At 37.4% G+C, this 21,046-nt stretch overlaps 1 pseudogene; it reads right to left on the reverse strand.

Annotated features, from left to right (window-relative positions):
* Positions 1-5,533: 5,533 nt before the first annotated feature.
* On the reverse strand, positions 5,534-11,743 carry LOC124098476 (ADP-ribosylation factor 1-like; annotated as a pseudogene).
* Between the last annotated feature and the right edge of the window lie 9,303 nt (positions 11,744-21,046).

Consider the following 21,046-nt stretch of genomic DNA (forward strand, 5'->3'; position numbering starts at 1 on the left):
GGGAAAAGAGCAAAGGACCCAATTATTTAAATGTTTGCTTCATTCCCAACAAAGATGAAAAGATTTCCTTTCCTCAACGAATCACAAACCAGTAGGGAAGATAATATGAACTTTAACGTTTAAAAAAGGGTCTCACACACAGAAGATGTTCAAATGTTTTTTGGCCAAATTATTTGCCAATAACAAAATTCATATTCTCACACTGCATTATACCTGTGCCAAACTCTGGCTCTACCACTAACAAGCTGTGTAGTGTTGCACAGGTTACTTAACATCTCTGTTATTATAAAATGCTTTGCACAGTGCCTGATACATACATGTAATAGCAGTTAATATTGTTGCCTGCCTCTCCCCATCATCTGCTGTTACATGTCTCTCCCTTCTTTCCTTGAAGACCTATGATTCTGTCTCAGTAAAGTCAGACTTCCATACACACTATATTTCACCTTTCTGAGTTTGTGATCTTCATTCTATCTTGTTCATCTCAAGTGACCTCCCAACCTGATTGTGATCCCTTCACGGGGAAGCATCGTGGGTTTTTTGCTTTTATAATTCCAACATCTAGCATATTTCCCAGTGCAGTGTAGACTCAACAAATATGTATGCCCTTAAATTAACTGTGTGTAATAATGATAGTGGGAATAAAACTATATACTACCCAAGTGAGGAAAGATTGGAGAATTCTTCACAAGGAATGAATTACAGAAGGTTTTCTATAAGAATAGATGAATTAATATGTGAGCTTTGAAGTTTAAATTCATCAGAGATAGAGGTTTGGTATGTGCATGCATTGTAGTTGGCTTATGAGAATTAGGGGCACAATCCCTAATGCAAGGTAGTGAGTAGAAGGGCCACTTTCTAAGTAGTGAGCTAAATGAAGAAAAGAATGGAGGCACACATTTATTCTCTAAGCAAAAATATTTTTTCACACTAAGAAAAAGTACAATTTGGATTGTTTGCTTCATTTTAGCTTCTCTCCTACATCAAAAATATTTTTGGAAACTCATAAACAATGAGGAAGGAAAGGACCTTAGCTATTTCTCACACTTTTATAGTGCAAAAAACAACAAACAATTCTTGCTGCTGTTAAATCCCCCCTTCCATTTTCCAAGTCTCCTTTGCCCCAACCCATTTCCCATAGCCAGTGGGGACCTCTTCTCAGCCATAACCTATGCATAGCTTTCCTACTTCATCTTCTGGTGTGAGCCTGTGTAGAAGCTGATCTCAGGAACCTACTCTTCAGGGAAAAGAAAGAATTTTTTTTTTGGAATTTAAGATCCCTTTTACATCCAGAAGATACACTTCAGGTAAAATTACAAGTGCAAAAATCTTTCCTCACTTGATTCAATTTTTCTCAGAGCTTTCTTAAGAGAACGAGTTTAAAATGTAACCCATCCTAACTAACTGAAAAGATCAGTTATTTTCTATTAAAGTGAGCAACAAAATGCTCCACTGACAGGCAGATGCAGCACAAGACCTAAGCCAAAGCAAATTTTCTACTCAGTGTGCTGGAGCAAAAAGATCAGCCCTTCTGCAAAACCCATGCAGAAGGTACTTGGTTTAAGAAACAGAAGAGTGTGTGTGTGTGTGTGTGTGTGTGTGTGTGTGTGTGTGTGTGTGAGAGAGAGAGAGAGAGAGAGAGAGAGAGAGAGAGAGAGAGAGAGAGAGAGAGAGAAAGGGGTGAGGGAAGGGAAGATAAAAGCTGAAAGATCAAGGGTCAGAGGAGGAGGGCACCAGATAGGGAGTTGAAGTTGAAGCTGTGGCAAAACCTTTGGAGAAACAATATAGACACATACCCTTCCTTTATGGAGAAATAGTCCACCAGGGAAAAGAGAAATCATAAAAGAGTAATCGCCAACATGATAAGCATTATGAAACTAAGATGCAAGGAGGGGAGGGTCATATAAATTAAAGAACATTAATGTCCTAAGGAGTTTAACAAAGGCTTCCAAGTTCTTTTAGAAAGTGTCAATCTGTCAACAGAAAAACTGAGAATCTGACATTCCAGGGAGAAAACTCGAAGTAGGAAAAGGTCTAGAATAAAATCTGGAGTGCATTTGAGATTGAAATTCCAGTGATGCTAAGATTGGGTATAAGAGGTGAGACCAGAATCCAGAGAGGCTGTTCTGAGAAGTCCCTATAAATCATGGTATAGATCTGGATCCATGTCTGAATAGCCAGAGGAAGCCAGTTAAAGCAGTGGAGTGATGTAATTAGACTGCAATTTTAAGAAAGTCATGTTCCATGTGGCTGAAATACAGAGTGTGGAAGGGAAGTGACAAGAGGTAACACTGAAGAAATCAGCAGAGGCCAGGACACAGGAGAAAAGGTCCAGAAAATTTTTCTCTCCAAAAAAAAGGAAGAAAGGGAATGAAAGAGGAAAGAGGGAAGAAAGACAGATATTAAGACAGTTACACCAAACATCTCTGAGAAGTGTCCCTCTCTCCCATTAAAATTATTCTCTTGACGAAGACTGAGAGTAACTGCCAACACATGGGTCTTTTATACGAGTGCTTCTCACACTTTCCTAAATGAATCTGCTGATGACCTTATTAAATGCAGATTCTTAATCAGTAATGATAGGGCCTCACATTCTGCATTTCTAACGTACTCCCCAGTGAAGCCTTTATGCTGGTTCATGAGCCATACTTTCAATAGCAAAGCCCTGTACAGTTCTAGAACTAAAAAGAAGGTTATTTTTGGCCTTCCGAACACAATAGGAGAGTTTAAAATACAAAACAAGCAAAAAGAGCCAGTAGATTATGCCTCTGTCACTTTACTGCCTGTTTTCATATAACCTGGGTATGACATACTTTCCAGGAAGAGACTTCAGAAGATGTTCAGTGTGTAACTTAATCGGAAGCAATTCAGCTCCAACATATTCCTCCAGGAAGCACCAGTCTGGCCCCCATCTGACTGTGACCCTACACCACAGTGACACCTGCTGGTGAAAGGATGGGTTACATTTTAAACTCGTTCTCTTAAGAAAGCTCTGAGAAAAATTGAATCAAGTGAGGAAAGATTTTTGCACTTGTAATTTTACCTGAAGTGTATCTTCTGGATGTAAAAGGGATCTTAAAATATGAGATGTCTGAAACTTCTTATAAATATTAGGGCCTATATGCTAATAAGTGCTTAATAACCAGCTTTTCAGGGGAAATGAATGTGTGTATGTATGTGTGTGTGTGTGTGTGTGTGTGTGTGTGTGTGTGTGACATAAAAGACTACAATGGCAATATGATTATACTTGAAATAACTGAAAAAAACAGAAAGTTTCCACCAAGAAAATATAAAACTTCAAGAAAGAAATAGGAAGTGTAAAGGAAAAGCAAATGAAAAATTTAGAATTAAAATATACAATATCCAAGTTTTAAAAGTTCATAGAATGGACTGAAGGTAAGGATGGAAGAGACAGAGGAAAGGATCAGTGAACTGGAAGGTAAAATAACAGCAATGACGTAACTTAAAACAGAAATAACAGGTTGAAAAAAATGCGCAGCGCCTCAAGAACCTGTGGGGCTGTAACTGCAGGTCTCACTTACGTGTCTTTGGAGTCCTGAAAGGAAAGGAGAAACATGGTGGGGTTGAAAAGACGCTAAGAGAAATAAGGCAGAAAACGTACCAAATTTGGCAAAAGACAAATCCACAGATTCAAAATGGCCAAATGCCAAAAAAAAAAAAAAAAAAAAAGCCATACCACCATAATGATTTTTTTAAAAGCCATATCATCTTAATTAAATTTCTTAAAACTATACACAAAGAAGAAAAATATTAAAAGCATTCTAGAATACTGACACCTTACCCATATAGGAAAAAGAGTTCTAATGACAATTGATTTCTTATTCAAAAGCCATGGTAGCCAGGAAAAAAAAAAAGTGTCATAATGTTTTTCAAGTGCTAGAAGAAAAGAAACATCAACCCAGAATCTTATATCCCAGAAAAAAATGCTTGAGAAATAAAAGGAAAATCAGATATGTTCACATGAAGGAAAAAAGAACCTTTTTTTGGTTTTGCCAGAAAACCTACCCTGAAGAATTGTTTTAAGAAGTTCTCTAAAATATAATGAAAAGTATAATAGAAGCAATACTGGAAAACTAGAAAAGAAGAAGAAATACAGTAAACTAAAAAGAGACACAGAAGGAGACCCCTCAAGTTTTCTAATTTATGGTTGCTAATTGAAACAAATAGTATAACACTGTCTGATAAGGTTTGAAATATATATGTTGATATTCAAGACATTTGCACCATAAATTAAGAAGGCTAAAGGGGAACCAGAAATGAAGGATTTCGTTACCTCTCCCAAATTGGTAAAATGACAACAGCAGTAGATTGTGATAATTTCTGTATGTATAATGAAACGTAATAAAGAAGAAACATAATAAAGATCAAATAATACATTTTAAACACTATAGATAATTAAAATGAAACACTAAAATATGTTCACATATGTACAGGCTAAAAAAGAGAACAGAGAAATTAACATCAGAACCAAAATTTACCATAATTTCAAATATTATACTTAGCAGAAATCAGTAAAGGTAACAAAAAATATTCAATATTTATATACAGAAAACCACACAATGGTGAAGAAATAAATCTAAAAAGATCTAATTGAAGAGATTTTTGTGAATTAGAAGACTCAACACACTAAAAATGTCATTTCTTTCCAAACAGATATACAGTTTGAACACAATTCCTAGAAAAATTTCAGCAAGCCCTTTTGAATATATAGACAAGGTTACTCTAAAATATACATGGAAATGCAAAGAAATTAGAAGAGCTAAAACAATTTTTAAAAGAAGAAAAGCCTGGGGATGTAGCTCAGTGGCAGAGTGCTTACCTAGCATATGGGAAGCATCAGCTCCCAACACAGGGAGGAAAGAAAGCAGGAAGAATCAGTCTACTGATTTCAAGACTAATTATATAACTATAGTAATCAAGACTTTATGGGAAGGCTGAGGAACAGACATACAGACCAATAAATAGAGAACCCAGAAATTGATTCATATAGTGTTTAGTCAGCTTTTTCAGTGCTATGTCCAAAATACCTGACAAGAACAATTTTAAGGAGGAAAAGTTTATTTGGCGGCTCATGGTTTCAGAGGTCTTGGTCCATAGATAGCTGGCTCCATTCCTTGGGACTCAGGTGAGGCAGAACATCATGGCCAAAGAGTGTGGTGGAGAAAAGCAGGTCACCAAGCAGCAGAGAGAGCTCTGCACAACAAAGACAAAATATAAACCCCAAAGGCATGCCTCCAGGGAACCACCTCATTCTTCTCCAGCCACACCCTACCTACAGTTACCACCCAGTTAATCCTCATTAGGGGATTAATTCACAGATTGGGTTAAGGGTCTCATAAATCAATCATTTCTCTAAACCTTCTCACATTGTCTCACACAGGAGCTTTTGAGGGGGACACCTCGTATCCTCACCATAACATACAAATATATGCCAAGTGATTTTTAAGTTAAATGTCTTTATTCTAAATAGCTGTGATTGTGGTGCTTGTTTGAGGAAATCAAAACAAACAAGTACATACAACAGTAGATTATTTATTGTTTATCGAAAGCAGTATGAGGTTCCACAACACCAAATAAACCAGTTCTTATGTTTCCCAAAGACAAATTTAACAGCTCCTATTTCTTTAGTGTTTATCAAAATACAAAAGAAAAAAAAAGCTAGAGGTCATCTTTTTCCTTGGTAATTAGTACTCTTGCAGGGTTATAAAGAGAAATCTACTTCACATGTGAAGATGGAGATGGTCCAGGGGCTATGGATCTAGAACGAGCCAACCCTTACGGCTTGTACATGTTCCCACTAGTGAGACCCCAGCCTCACATCAATGTATCTGAGCCAGTTCATAAGCAAAGGAGCACTGGGAATTAAAGGAGCCCCCATACCAGTGACACACTAACCAAGAGCAAGGATGGAGCCCTGCATCCCCATGACGGTCCCCAGCCCATCTCCTAGGTGACTGAGGTCAAAGACAGCACAATGCTGTGGAATGCAGGTGACCTGAAGATAGGTGAGTCACAGGGATCTGTGACCATGCAGAATGGTGGAGGTTTGTTTCATAGCCATCTCTCTTGGAACCAGAAGGGAATAGCCAATCTGATCTGATGAATTCATATTTCAGGCAGTTACTACAAAACCTGCATTTGGTATAGTCTTCCTTCTATGTCTTCAAGTGTTTTCCCTATCTTGAATTTTTAACTATTTTTAAAAAGTGCACTGAGTTCAGGTTAAAAACAAACCACCAGATGGATCTCCATTCCAACCTAACTAAAGCCCAGCAGCTCCCAAGGCTGGGGCTTAACCACGCACCTTCCCTTTCAGTATTTAACAACAAATTGATTTTTTTTTTTAAATGTTGAGTAATGTTGCCTGGGAACACCAAAAACTGCCTCAGTGGAAACAGACATTATTTATATTAAATTAAAACCTGGCTGCCGTCAAAGTCTGCACATGTACAGCAATGTGACCAACCCATGGAGCTAGCTTCTGTCACTCAGGATCCAGGTCTGCCACCTGAGAGAAAAGGAGAAGGAGGTGAGGAAAAAGAGAGTGCGGTTGGGGTGGGGGAGGCTTCTGGATCACTTCTAGTTCCAGAACTGAGAGGACAGACACTCCAGTCCTGCCTAGAGCCCACCTCTGCTGGCACAGGTGGCTTGAATGTATCAGTTCCTGCAATGCACGCTTGTCTGTGATTTGGGGGATGTTCATGGAATTAGGGAGATCCTGTTTATTGGTGAACACCAAGAGGATGGCAAATACCAGGAGGATTACATTCCCAAGCTTTTCCTCCTCCAGTATATTCATGAGCTCCTCATGGGCCTTGTTCTCTGTCATTGCTATCTGCCACAAGAAACAAGGCTTGGGTGTTCTGGACTGTGGTGGAATCGGTGGTCATGATTTTGCAGTGCTTGTTCATACAGAATCATAGTCTTCCCCAAACTATCCAAACCCATGATGAGGATACACATTTCTTTTTTGCCAAAACAACTCTTTAACCTATCTTGTGCCTAAAGCTATTCCCCATGCTTGTGGGGGGCTGGGGCAACACTAGCCATAGAGTCTCAGTGGCTGCTGCGTCAAGCAGGGGATTGGTTTCCACCTGCCCAAGTGATTTTTGATTAAAGGTGCAAAAGTAGTTCAAAGGAGGACAGATAGCTTTTTCAACAAATGATACTGGAGAAATTAAATGTATTTCAACCTAAATTTCATGACTTCTATAAAAATTAACTCAAAATAGAATATGAACTTAAAGATCAAACGCAAGACTATAAAACTTTTAGGAAAAAAAGGTAAGAGAAAATGTCTGGGATCTAGGGCTAGGTGGAAGTTCTTAGACTTGACACCAAACACAATCATGAAAGGTAAACTAATACGTGGTTTAAAATAAAGTTATAAAATGATAAATTGGACTTAGAATTTTTTTTAAAAAATTTGCTCTATAAAAGATAATGTTAGAGGGATGAAAAGACAAGCTACAAAGTGGGAGAAAATATTTGAAAATCATTTATCCAACAAAGTACTAGAATGTATAAGAGCTTTCAAAGTTTAACAGTAAAAAATAAACAATGCAATTAGAATGTGAACTAAAGATATGAAGATGCATTCCACAGAAAATATACAAACAGCCAAAAGCCCATGAAAAGATGTTCAGCCCTACCTATTAGGGAAATGCAAATTCAAACCACAATGAGCTGTCACTACACACTGTATAAGAATGGCTACAATTAAATAGTGAAAATTCTAGATGCTAGTGAAAACACAGAAAAATAGAACTATTCATACATTGTTAGCAGAAATGTTATAGCCACTTTGGAAAAAGTTTGCCAATTTCTTTAAGAGCTAAATTTGCAACAAATGTTTTACCAAGCAGTTGCACATCTGATCATTTATCCCAGAGAAATTAAAACTTATTTTCACACAAAATCCTCTATTAAGCTTAATTTTAAAATATTTAACTTCTCATGGGATACACAAAAGTGTAAAGACACAAGACAAGATCTCTATATGGTCCTCTGTCCTTCACTATATACCTGTCTAGCATATCTGGAATGACATTTAAATTTTGCCTTCATCTGAAGGATAATGGCTAAATTCTGTGCTGACAAAGATTTTAAGGTTCTAGATTCCAGAGTTAGCAAGAAACATCTTTACTATTGATTAGCAGTGTCCTCATGAACATAACCAGCAAAAATAGCATATACAGCCGGGTGCAGTGACACACACCTATAATCCCAGTGGCTTGGGAGGCTGGGACAGGAGGATCACGAGTTCAAAGCCAGCCTCAGCAAAAGTGAGGCACTGAGCAACTAACTCAGTGAGACCCTGTCTCTAAATAAAATGCAAAGTAGGGCTGGGGATGTGGCTCAGTGGCCAAGTGCCCCTGAGTTTAATCCCTGGTACACCCCCCTCAAAAAATGGCATATACAAAGATTAATATTTGTCAGTTCCAAATTGAAGTATAGGTTTAACATGTTTTATTATGACTCACTTTCTTGCACTTCACAGATATTGAGTTATTTTACAAAGTGAAGATTTGCGGCAACCTGTGTCAATCAAGTCTATGGGTGCCATTTCTCCAACAGCATGTGCTCACGTCATGTCTCTGTGTCACATTTTGGTAATTCTCACAATATTTCAATACTCTTATATCTATTATGTTTGTTATGGTGATCTGTGATTAAAGATATTTGATGTAACTATTGTAATTGTTTTATGGCACCAAGAACTGCACCCATATACTACAGCAAACTTAAATGATAAGTGTGTACATTCAGATGCTCCATTGACCAGCTATTCCCCTTCTCTCTCCCTCTCCTCAGACTTCTTATTCCCTGAGATACAACAATATTGAAAGTAGGCACATCTATAACCTTATGATGCCTCTAAGTGTTCAATTGGAAGGAAAAGTAGCATGTTTCTCTTTTTTAAGTCAAAAGCTAAAAATGATGAAGCATAGTAAAGGAAGCCATGTTGAAAACTGAACTTCACAGAAGAAGATATACAATCAATCAACAAGCATTGAAAAATGTTTATCATCTCTAGCAATTAGAGAAATGCAAATCAAAACTACTTTAAGACAGCGAAAGAAACACTCAGTGAGGTGAATAGAGAGCCTACTAATTGGGAACAAATTCTTACCACACTCATGTCAGATAGAGCACTAATCTCTAGAATATATAAAGAACTCAAAAATCTCAACACCAAAAAAACAAATAACCCAATCAATAAATGGGCCGAGGAACTGAACAGACACTTCTCAGAAGAAGATATACAATCAATTAACAAATATATGAAAAAGGTTCAACATCTCTAGCAATTAGGGAAATGCAAATCAAAACTACTCTTAAGATTTTATCTCACTCCAGTCAGAATGGCAGCTATTAAGAATACAAACAACAATAAGTGTTGGCGAGGATGTGGGGGAAAAGGCACACCTATACATTGCTGGTGGGACTGAAAATTGGTGTAGCCAATATGGAAAGCAGTATGCAGAATCCTTAGAAAACTGGAAATGGAACCACTATTTGACCCAGCTATCCCACTCCTCAGTCTATACCCAAAGGACTTAAAATCAGCATGCTACAGGGACACAGCCACATCAATGTTTATAGCAGCACAATTCAAAATAGCTAAACTGTGGAACCAACCTAGATAGACGCCCTTCAGTGGATGAATGTATAATGAAACTGTGGTATATATACACAATGGAATATTACTCAGCAATAAAAGAGAATAAAATCATGGCATTTGCAGGAAAATGGATGGAGTTGGAGAATATAATGCTAAGTGAAATTAGCCAATCCCAAAAAAAGAAATGCTGAATGTTTTTTCTGACATATGAGGCTAATTCATAGGAGGTTAGGAGGGGGAGCATGGAAGGATTAGATGAACTCTAGATAGGAAAGACGGGTGGGAAGGAAAGGGAAGAGGATGGGGGTAGAAAATATGGTGGAATTATATGGACATCATTACCCTAATGGTGTGAATATACTTTGTATATAACCAGAGATAGGAATATTGTGCTATATATGTGTAATATGAATTGTAATGCATTCTACTGTCATATATAATAAATTGGAATAAAAAATAAATTTTTAAAAATGGCAAGAGAACAATAATAAAAAGTGAAGCTTTGAAAATAGGACTGGACTGCTGCAATCTCATGATAAAACATAGTGGAGTTGCTTCCTACAGAGGCACAAGGAAAGTGTTTCTCATGGAGGAATCTACCTACTACTGGTGATGATGCTGAGAATGTTGTTTAAGGACAACAAGTGATTTAGAATATTACATAAACCTAGTTGGCAAAGTTACAGCATTATTTGAGAGAAGTTCTATTGTTAAAATGTTTAAATTGGTTAAAATGCTATCAAACAGCATCATATACTACAGAGAAATCTTTAATGAAAGGAAGAATTAATCAATATGGCAATTTGGGGGAAGGTACTAGGTATTGAACCCCCAAGCACTCTACCAGTGTACTACATTCCCACTCCTTTTAATTTTTCATTTTGAGGATGGCCCACTGAGTTTCCAAAGCTGGCCTCCAACTTCCAATACTCCTGTCTCAGCCTCCTGAGTCACTGGGATTACAGGTGCATACCACCATGCCCAGCTCAATGCAGCAAACTTCATTATTGTGTTAGTCAGCTCTCTATTGCTATGACAAAGTACCTGAGAAAAATAGACTTAAAAGGAGGAAAGATTTATTTTGGCTCATGGTTTCAAAAGTTTTAGTCCATGGTGGCTTGGCCCCATCACTTTAGGTCTGTGGTGAGGCACAACATCATGGTAGGAGCATGTGGTGGAGCAACATTGCTCAACTCATGGCAACCAGAAAGCAGAGAGAAAAACTTGAAGAGGTCCCAAGATCCCTCAAGGACACATCCCCAGTGACCTCACTTCTCTCCACTAGGTCCACTTCCTAAAGGTTCCACCACCTCCTAGTGGCACCACAGGCTGGCAACTAAGCTTTTAGAATATGGCCTTTAGGGGACAGTTCAAATCCAAACCATAAAAATTATCTTTATTGTAACAAATTACCACAGCCATCCCAACCCTCAACAACCACCACCGTGATCAGTCAACATCCATCAACATTGAGGCAAGACCTTCTGCCAAAAAAAAAAAGATGGCAATTCACTACAGTCTCAGAGGATCATTAGCATTTTAGTAATGAATTATTAAATTAAGGTATGTACATTTTTAGATACAATACTATTATAAACTTAATAGATCCTACTATTGTGTAATTGTAACTTTTATATGCACTAGGAAACCAAAACACTTTACTGTAATACTTGCTTTATTGCTGTGATTTGGAACCGAGCTCACAGTATCTCCAAGGTACACCGACTTGTTAATCAGAAATACTCAAACCAAGGAGGTACTATCAATTACCGAGCATACCTCTTAACAGGCCCTGTGCTTACTATCTGACTTCTCCATTTGCAAAGTCCATCCTGTTCTCGGAAGTAATTGACTACATATTTCAAATCAATGAGTTTTCTCTTTTGACTAAAGAATCTCACTTGTGCAATCTTTTCTCACAAACATCTTGATGCTGGTGATGTCCTAGAAAATTCAACTCCAAAACTTGAAGCAGGACCCCTATTTTCTTTCATCATCTTGAAAGTCAAGCTAAAGGGTCCTAAGGCCATGTCTTGTCTTATTTTTAGGAAGTACCTTTATCCTCTTCCATTCCAGGAAGTAGTAGAGGGGAGCCATAAAACGGGGTGTGAGCTCTCCCTTCCTAATTGCCCACTGTCTACACTCGCATCACCCCAACATGCTGGCAATTACAGGAGTCTCTTCAGGCTTCCAGAACTAACAGATTCCATTTCCCCTCTTAGCTCCTTTGCCCGGCTAATATTATCAAGAATAAATAGAGTCAAATTAAAATGTCCAGGTCTTGATGTGCTTATGTTTTTTAAAGAGGGAAAGAAGCCAGCTTCTTAAATCCTTCACCACTGAGAACAAGCTGTGCTCTGGGATTTGAATTCATTACTGGCTACTTTGGTCCTGTGTGCCTTGAGACCTGACAGTCTGAAGCTCCACTTAAGGTCCCTCGGTAACCACATATTGATGGTTAATGAATACATGAGGATTTGAGGACCAGGCTGGCTTGAGCAGGCCTGACACTTGATCTTTAGAGTGAAACTGGTGGCAGCAGCTCACGGTGTGCCCTCTGAAAGCTTTCCGTGGCCTTTGCTCTTGCCAGCCTCCTACCTTATCAGCAGGCACCTAAGCTTCAAATTACAGCTGCTAATTGGATGGAAACGGAAATGCATCTTTCTAATGGAGTGAGAGACTTATGCCTGGATTTTTTTTCCCTCCTTCACTTGCAGAAGCAAAACAAAGACCTAGAGGAAGGTTGTGATGTAGCAAAGTAAATTGGCTCACTTCAGAGTCACAGATTGTGATCCAGTCAAAATCTAAGGTGTCTTAGAGACTACAGACATACAGAAAAAATAAGGGAGGAAAAAAACATAGCAGCAGCCAAATTATTCAAGAAAAAAACCTACCGAATCCCTTGCTCTCAGTATAATTTAGCAGTACAATTTACCTCCATCCATGGATAAGTTACTTTGTACCTAGAGATAATTTCATTTATGGCCTGGTTTTATGACATTTTTATAACTGTGACACCCTATATGGGTCCCAGAAATAAATAGAGCAGAATAATAAGAGACATCAAAATAAAGATTTTATGTGAAATTGTCTAATGCAATTGGGACTCACAATATAGCCAACAGGACATATTTTTCATGAGCATTTGTTGCTCCAGTAGATTTCTTTTGCACTCGTCTAGTTTTTATTAAAAGCACATTTGCAGTTGGTTCAAGAGAGAACTCTCTTGCTACATCAACCCATTTTATTTAAAGCAGTGTGCAATTTAAAAAATACATGGAGAAATATATTTTTATTAAATTACTCTAAAGAGCAATATTACCATAGAGTGATTGAAACACTAAAATTCAAAGGTGTTTGAGAGTGAGATATAGTTTATATATTTGATTTACGCCATTTAAAAGACAGGTTTGAGATCAGTGAGGCCCATCATCTACCATGTGGGCTGTTGGTTCACACTGTCAGCCACAACCCCATCTCAATTAAGCACCAATTAAAAGCAGAACCTTGGGTTACCTATCCTGTGAATACCCAATGTGGAATGGACAGAATATCAGAATATCAGATGACCAAATACATATATATGACAAGTTCATGACTCCCACCTCTCTCTTTTTAAAAATTTTTATTTATTTAATTTCTCGGAGGGCCACTATATATACCAATCAGAATAATTCTATTTCTTTAAAAAGTATATTACAAAGCAATCATGAATTTTGCTCTAAATCTGGACACCGACACTTCTTTGCTGTGCAAATTTGGATGTCACTTGATAGTCTGCATCTGTTTTCCCATCTGCAAAAATCAGAATAATGATATTTCCACCTTACAGAAGGCTCAGGTCTCATCATAGCCTTATATAAAAATGTTTGAATCATAGTAGATATATATGGAGCTACAGAGAATTAAAAGAAAGACATGAACCCCTAAAACAAGATAATCTAGCAGGTGAGATGTGATATGGGATTATCATAAAGCATCATATAAATATTAGACACACACACACACACTGAGTAGGCACAGCCCATGTGAACATTATAGTATTCAAAGCAAGTGAGAGTAAACATGGGGCAGGTTAGTCCAAGGAAACTTCCAAGAGATTTAGCCCTTGAAAGGAATATGATCCATCCATCAAATCTAAAATCAGAATATACTGTTGGTATTTGTAAGACTCATATGTCTTCAAAGAACTTCTCAAATGCTTTACCCATATCTCTGACACTTATTAATACAACTTATCCTTCAAAACATTTATCACAAACCACCTGATGACCAAGTGTTCCTTCTCCTGGGCTCATCACAGAGATCTGCTCAGAGATCAGAGCTTCTTTCCAGGCTCCTCCAAACATGGAGAAAAACATACAAGCCCACCTCAATCTCCACATTTAACACTTTGAACAGACACTTTTGAAAGTGGTGTTGAAAAAAAAAAAAGAGTATGTCTTGTTTGGTTGCATTTTCTCTTATAGCTTATTTTCTTCCATTTTAATGTACCATAGTACTTACATATCATGTCTATGCATCTAACACCAGGAATAAGACTTGGTAAATTATACAAATTAATTATTCAGGTTTAGTTTTAATTTCTATTTTAAAGTATAATGCATTTACTATAAAGCAACAATACATGAGATTACCTATACCTGTTGCTAATTTTAAATGGAAAGATATTCAAAATTCAAACACATTTGTAGATATTCAAACACATTTTCATTTGCTCATGAGCAGGTTTTTAATTAAGGCAGAGCATATTACTTAACATAACTCATTAACTTTGGTAGTGGAAGTATAGACATGATTCAAATTCACAAATTAATTCACTGATTCATTCTGCCACTGTGCTAGGCACTAGAGATATATGTACAGGAAGAGACATCATCCCTTCAAGGAACTCATGTTTTTACATGCAAGAGACACATGTAAACAGATTCTAAAAACAGCAATTTAAGTCCTTTTATAGACATTGCAGGAGTAGCTTTTCCCATTTCAACTTTCTCCTTCTGGTGCCAGGTATATATTCTAGAAAGTATATTATCCACTAATCTGGACTAACATGGGAAGAGAGAAGTCAAGGAAGGAGTACAGGATGACTCACTTATGTACAATTTTGATGATGAGATGGGTTGATAGAGAAAGATCCTGATTTCCACTTTGTAAGGTAAAAAGGCCTTGATACAAGACTCTCAGTGAGTAATCTAACCTATGATCAAGATTATAATCATAGCTTTGAGGAGAAAACATTTTTAATGTCAGATGCCTGGAACCCAGAACAAGAAGTATTGACTATAAAGTGGGATTAAGAGATTTGTTGGTGTGAATAAGATAATACTGATTGTGGAGATAGATAAATATTTGAAAGAACTCACTGAGTCTGAAATGGTTGAATGGTATTTCAGGAAATTACAATGCAGTAAATATTTTTAAATGTTTAAATCACAAATGTTAATGAGAAATAGACAAGATTATTAAGAATGGTGATATAGTTTTGTGCAGAGGTTCAAATTTCATTCTACTATATGGATTTCCAGTTTTCCCAGCATCATTTGTTGAAGGCCTATCTTTTCTCCATTGTATGTTTATGGTGCCTTGTTTAGTATGAGATAACTGGATGTGGGTATGTGTCTGTGTCTTCTATTCTGTTCCGTTTGGTCTTCATGTCTGTTTTGGTGCCAATATCATGTTGTTTTTGTTACCATACCTCTGTAGCATAATTTAATGTCTGGTACTGTGATGCCTACTGAGTTACTTTTCTTGCTAAGAATTGCTTTGGCTATCCTGGGCCTCTTATTTTTTCAAATGAATTTCATCATTGCTTTTTCTATTTCTATGAAGAATGTCATTGGGATTTTAATAGAAATCGCATTAAATCTATATAGTACTATACAGTATGGCCATTTTGACAATATTAATTCTTCCTATCCAAGAACATGGGAGATCTTTCCATCGTCTAAGGTCGTATTCAATTTCTTTCTTTAGTGTTCTGAAGTTTTCATGGGTAGAGGTCTTTTCCTCTTTTATTAGATTGATTCCCAGATTTTTGTTTGTTTGATTGTTTGTTTTGAGGCTGTTGAGAATGGGATACTTTTCCCAATTTCTCATTCAACTGATTTGTCATTGGTGCATAGGAACATAACTGATTTATCCATGTTAATTTTATATTCTGTTACTTTGCTGAATTCATTTATGAGTTCTGGAAGTTTTCTGGTAGAATTTTTTGGATCTTCTAACAGCAAATAAGAATAGTTTGAGTTCTTGTTTTCCTGTGTGTCCAATTTAATTTCTTTAATTTAACTTAATTTCTTTTGTCCAATTTCTCTGGTTAGGGTTTTAAGAATTACAAAATTCATCTAAAAGTGGATCAAGAGCCTAGGCATTAGACCAGAGACCTTGTGCCTTCTAGAAGAAAAAGTAGGCCCAACTCTCCAACACGTCAGCTTAGGAACCAGCTTTCTCAACAAGACTCTGAAAGCACAAGAAGTAAAATCAAGAAGCAATAAATGGAATGGTATCAAACTAAAAAGCTTCTTCACAGCAAAGGGAACAATCAACAATGTGAACAGAGAGCCTGCAGAATGGGAGAAAATCTTTACCACAAGCACCTCCAATAGAACATTAATCCCCAGGATATATAAAGAACTCAAAAAACTTAGCACAAAAAAACAAATAACCCAATTAATAAATGGGCAAAGAAACTGAATAGAAGAAGAAATACAAATAGTCAAAAAATATATGAAAAAATGTTCAACATCTCTAGCAGTTAAAGAAATGCAAATTAAAACTTCACTGAGACTCTATCTCACTTCAGTCATAATAGCAATTATCAAGAATACAAGCAACAGTGAATTTTAGTGAGTATGTGGGGGAAAAGGTTCACTTATACATTGCTGGTGGGACTGCAAATTGGTGCAATCACTATGAAAAATAGTGTGGAGATTCCTTAGAAAACTTGAATGGAACCATCATTTGACCCATTTATCCCGCTCCTAAGTCTATAACCAAAGTACTCAAAATCAGCATACTAGTGACACAGCCACATCAATATTTGTAGCAGCTCAATTCACAATAGCCAAGCTATGGAACCAACCTAAGTGCCCTACAACAGATGAATGGATACAGAAAATATGGTATATATATATATATATATATATATATATATATATATATATATATATATATATAATGGAATATTACTCAGCCATAAAAAAGGATAAAATTATGCCATCTGCTGGTAAATGGATGGAACTGGAGAATATCAGGCTAAGTGAAATAAGCCAATCCCACAAAACCAAAGGCAAAATATTCTCTCTGATATGTGTATGCTAACCCACAACAAAGGAGGGGAAGATTAGACATTCATTGGGTTAGACAAGGGGAATAAATGGAAGAGAGGGGGTTGGGAATAGAAAATGAATTAGACATAACTTTCCTATCCTTATACATGAATACATGACCAATGTAATTCCATATCATGTACAACCACAAGTATTAGACTAAGTTATAGTCCATGAATGTATAATATGTCAAAATATACTCTACTGTCATGTATATCTAAAAAGAATGAATAAAAAAAGAATGATGATAGAGTGAAATAAGAAGGGTAGAGAGGCGAGAACTATATGTAATGGGTAGGAAATGAAAACTAGCCCAATTGTCAACCAGTGTTTAGCTCTGATAAAATTGTATCATTTTCAAGCTCTTCGGGAGTTTATATTCATCTAGTCCCACCTCATTTGATATATGGAGGAGCTGAGGCTCATAATGAGGTAAAATATTTTGCTTGAGCTCATAAATGTAGTCAATAACAAAGGAAAGTCTACACAAGCCAGGACTCCTGGGTCTGAGATGGTCCCATCTTGGAACGCTCCATCAGTGGGATTAAGCATATGTGTCACCCTATATCACAAAAAGGAGCCCCATTTGTGACCCACTGAGATTGAGTCACATGCTCTAGTTCCTGCTTTCTGTATACTGTGTTTATGAAATAGCCATGTGGCCCTACAAGCTTATACAAGGCTTTAGAAACCTTCAAGAAAAGAGAGAGGTGCTCCCAGCAGGGACGACTTGAGCTTTGGGAGTTTGGAAGAAACAAGATCTGCCCCTCTAGGCCTAACACGGCGGGGGCGGGGGGGGGGGCACACAAATACATACCGACAAAGCAGGCCTTGTCTCCCCTCTGTGATGATACATCTCTGCACACTGCACAGGAACTTCGTGACAAATCAAATAAAGAGCATGTTTGAATGCCAATGAAAATTAAGAAAGAGGAAGTGTTGAGAAGCTATTTAATAATTTACCAAGCCAAGTGCCAAGTTTAAATTTTTATTTTATTTTTTTTAAACATGAACTCACATATGTGTATTTCTACTTATTATGAGAAAGAAAAATAAAAATTCGCCTTCATCAGTGAATATCTAACAGATGGAAGCAGAAACATTTAGGGGAGAGGAAATAGAGACAAATATGGTTGTCATGGTTTCTTTGAGATACAGTAAACATTGGGACCCAAATGGACAATGAAATCCCCCATTGGGAGAAGCCACATGTCACTCCTCTCTTTCTTAGATAATTGCCAAGCTGACTTTGAATGTCTGGAGTCAGTGGGAGACGAAAAAGTACAGATATTACCACTCACTCCTGGCTATTCTCAAATTAGATTTGCCTTGGACCATCCTATTCTCTCTCCTACATAACAGATATCAAATAATTAATGACAATCTCAGATTAATCAATAATCCCAGTGGGCAGTGCCTAGGGGAAATATGGGGCACATGTAAACACAAAAGAAGCTCTGCACAGCTTGAGTCGGAGTGCTGGGTTTCACTGGAAAGCAGCAAGCCCACCTAAGAACATTTCAGATTTGTATGTCCTGGTAGACACATTCAGGTTCCCAGTCCTTAGTGTCATTTTTCAGTCATGTCCAAATTCATCCAAACCCCAAACCACACACACATTTTGGGTGCTATGTGGATTGCACCCATAAACAAATTATGAGTCAAATGCTTACCACAATCTATTTGCAGGTGCTAGAAAAGGAGAGAGTGAAGGTGGATAGGGGCTTCCTTCACAATAGACAGGGAGTAAAACCAAAGCCCAGTGCAATGAAGACTATGCCTAATCGGTGTCCAACAGGCCAATGTGGAGACGTTGTCTGGCTGAACTCACGTGTTTTGTCTGGAGGTTCCGATCAAGTTGACACAGACTAAAAAATCTTTTCCAAGGTCATCCCGGAGGCTGCCAGAACTGAGATCACTGTTTAAACCCCCGAGTTCTACAGCAGCTCCCCTCCTCACTACGGCCAAAACAGATTCTTTCTAGTCCGCACAAGATTAGGAGTTGTTTCTCTTTCAGTTTTCCATGCCCTCCATGAGTGACCCTCCGGTTTGCTAAAGGACGGGGCAGCTTCAGCGGAGGCCATGGGAGGATGTGGGGAATGGGGTTGTGTTGCTCCAACCCCAGTTCTGGAACAATGGTTAGTAAGACTGAGGGCACTTGAGCCAGCTGCAGACAGAGGTAAGGACGGGTGGCTTCATCTTGGCTCCGTTACGTGTCTTCAGAGGCTGAGAAGCCACAGAGCAATTTTTAGGTTGTTGAAATTCATCTCTCTCATGAGTCTTTCCCAAAAGCCCAAAGATTGCAACATCTTATTTCCTGTTTGGGAATTTCCTGAAACTGAAATACAGACTTTGGCCTCTGTAAAGAACCCCATGGGAAACCTTTTTCTCTGGAACTGCCTGTGTGCATCAGCGTCACCATGCAATCTGCCTCACCAACTTAACACTATTTTTATATATCCTCAGAAAGTGCTATTTTTAAAACTTTTTCTTCATTTACCCATACCTAACTGTCCCATGTTATTGTCATTTCCCAAAACTTACAGAAAATTTGACAGCCCCTTATTATGATTCAGATGGTCCTCGGCTGATGAAGGTTCAACTTACAAATTTTCAACTTTAGGGTGGTGTGAAATTAACACATTTAGTAGAAACTGTACTTCAAATTTTGAATTTTGATCTTTTCCCACACTAGGGATATGCAATAGGATACTCTCTGGAGATCTGAGGCAGCCACAGCTGCCAGTCAGCCATGTGATCACAAAGAGAAACAACCAGTACCACAGGGTGCTGTGTTGCTGGGAGGTTCAGTGGGTTAGGCATATTAAACACATTTTCAACTTATGATTATTTCGAACTTACAATAGAGTTATGTACCTACATCCTAGGTCAAGGAACATCTGTTAAATAAGGTTTATTTGAGGATATTGGTTTTTCAAGAAATGGGGCAGAATATGAATTTTGGAGAGTCATGTCACAGTTCTCCAGAGAAACAGAATCAACAAGAAACTATATAGATATAGTCACAGATGAGATTTATTATGGAAATTAGATCATGTGACAATAGAGGCTAAGAAGTACTATTATCTGCCATCTTTAAGCTACAGATCTAGGGAAGCTGCTGGTGCAATTTCTGGTACAAGTCTGAAAACCTGAGAAAGACAGGGGAATTCCCAGCCTGAGAACTGGGAGCATCAATGTATGAGAGTAGGAGATGGATGTTCCAGACCGAGAAGAGAAAGAAAATTCACCCTTGTTTGGGCCTTTGGTTCTATCAGGGCCCTTGATGAATTGGATGAGGCCTGCCCACACTGGTGAGAGTGATTTTGTTTTCTCAGAACAGTGATTCAAATACTAGTCTCGTCTGGAAACACCTTTATAGACATAATAGAAATAATGTTTTTCAGCTACCCTTAGCTTAGTTGACACATAAAACATTATCATAAAACATATTATCATAAACAATCTTGGATTGGAATTCACATTTGTCATTAGTTGTGTAACACTGGATAAGTTATATATATATATAATTGATATTCATAACTTATAATTAATGTTCATCATCCTAGATAATAAAGGCACATTTCTTTTAATATGTTTCCATTTTTTCTATTTCAAAAGAACTCTTTAATCTTCTAAGTATTATGATAAATCTAAGAACTTTAGGGGACTATCTAAGGCTATGATGAATTCAGATTATCATATATTCTACCAGACAACTGGTTTGGATTCTTCCTAAATGTTGGGGTCACAAAAGACCAAACCTAAGCAAAATAAAAACAAATAAAAAAAAACAGAACTGTTGTAGATTAAAATATTAAAGATACATAAAAAATAAATGCAATGTGTGATTGGATAAAAAGAAAGCTATAATCAGCCATCATAATGGCAACTGGGAAACTGAATATGGACTTTGTATTCAATAATATTATAATATCAGTGTTTCATTTATTGGGTGTAATAGTGGTACAATAACTGTTCAGAAGAATACTATCATGGTCTGAATTTTGTGACCCCCACCCTGCAAAATTCATATGTTGAAATACTAACTTCTAAGGTGAGGGTGGTA

The sequence above is a fragment of the Marmota monax genome, unplaced genomic scaffold, assembly GCF_021218885.2.
Source record: "Marmota monax isolate L192 unplaced genomic scaffold, Marmota_monax_Labrador192_F-V1.1 WCK01_AAM20220418_F8-fsc00117, whole genome shotgun sequence".
NCBI classification, from domain to species: Eukaryota; Metazoa; Chordata; class Mammalia; order Rodentia; family Sciuridae; genus Marmota; species Marmota monax.